Source organism: Egretta garzetta, unplaced genomic scaffold (assembly GCF_000687185.1).
Source record: "Egretta garzetta isolate BGI_Z169 unplaced genomic scaffold, ASM68718v1 scaffold314, whole genome shotgun sequence".
In the NCBI taxonomy this organism is placed as follows: Eukaryota; Metazoa; Chordata; class Aves; order Pelecaniformes; family Ardeidae; genus Egretta; species Egretta garzetta.
This window is the reverse complement of record NW_009259531.1, coordinates 2,651,969-2,653,279: the sequence shown is the minus strand read 5'-3', so window position 1 is coordinate 2,653,279 and position 1,311 is coordinate 2,651,969. Positions and strand designations below refer to the sequence as shown.

At 43.6% G+C, this 1,311-nt stretch overlaps 1 protein-coding gene across 1 annotated transcript in view; it reads left to right on the top strand.

The window, feature by feature from the left end:
* IRX3 (iroquois homeobox 3) overlaps positions 1 to 1,311 on the top strand; it is a 9,582-nt gene that overhangs the window by 5,040 nt on the left and 3,231 nt on the right. The gene's annotated exons all lie outside the window — the stretch shown is intronic.

Below are 1,311 nucleotides of genomic sequence, written 5' to 3'. Positions count from 1 at the left end.
GGGGGGAGAGGCGGGGGAAAAAAAAAAAAAGCAAACCGTAATTTAAAATGTGTTGATCGTAAAAAAATATCTTATTCGGTAATTACAACGTATCTTGACTCCTTCCCAATAGCTCCTTGCAAGCCCGTGCCACTGCTCCCTCTGCAAATGTTGCACGTACCAGGTACTTCCTTCTAAGCCTTGTAGTGATTCAGAACAGAGGGAATAAGCAAAATGATCATAAATTTCCTAATTAGAGATTTCGCACCAAGACAAAAAGGTGTTAATGAGTTTAATTCCAGTGCCTGTCATTGTCCCTTTTTTCACACCACTTATTTACTAATGGCCCAGAGGGCTGCTCCCGTCTCTCCTTTGTTAAGATTTTAATTTGCCTTCTTTTCTGCCTTTGATGTAAAATTGTGACCTACAACTCTTTGAAGTCCCTTATTAGGAGGAAAATTAACTTAGCTTTTCCACTGTATCTGCCCACTGTTAGCCCAGACAAAATGTAGAGAACTCCTTAAAGATTCAGTACATCAGGAAATTTTTCAAGGTACCTCTGGAAATGCAAATTTAAAAAAAAAAATTCTAATGGACCTTTAAATCTATATTAGGAGATGTAACCATCGCCAGGTCCGGAGAGGGGGAAGGGAAGGAGGGAATATCTTAATAAAGAAAACAAAAACAACCCGGACAAGGAAAGGCTGTAAATTTGAAAACCTGAAAAGGGGGGGGGGGGGCGGCCTCTATTTTTAAATGTCACAACTTTTTCCTGTCCCTCTCGTTTGCCGCTCACAGCTGACACCCTGGCTTCCTATGCTCCGGGGGAGGCGGGGGCTATGAAAGAAATTATATCTAAATCTATCTCTATATAATTAGAATACCATGAGGCAGGGTTAAACCTTTGTAAAACACACAACTGATTGGCGATCGCCAAAACGAGATTTGAAAGCAACTCAAATAAAAGATCGCGACGTCAGTAAACAGATTTAGGAAAAAAAAAAAAAAAAAAAAAAAAAGAAGGGGAGAAAAAAAAGCAGCTAGTGACAAACCCGGCGAGAACGAGCTCTGGGCATGAGAGAGAGAGGGAGGCAGAGGGAGAGAGAGAGACTTAAAAGAAATAGGAGGGGCTTGTGAGAGACTAGAAATGTCAATCAGAGCCCTGAGTCCCAATAATCTCAGGCAATCTGTTAGGACCTGACCTGGGTCCACTCAGATCAATAGGAAAAGTGAGAGAAGAAAGAAGCGATCGGATCGTTTACCGCGGCGGCCGAGGACAGGAGGGAGCCCGCGGCCTCCGCGCACCCCCGGCTCCCCCCCCCTCCCCATGTC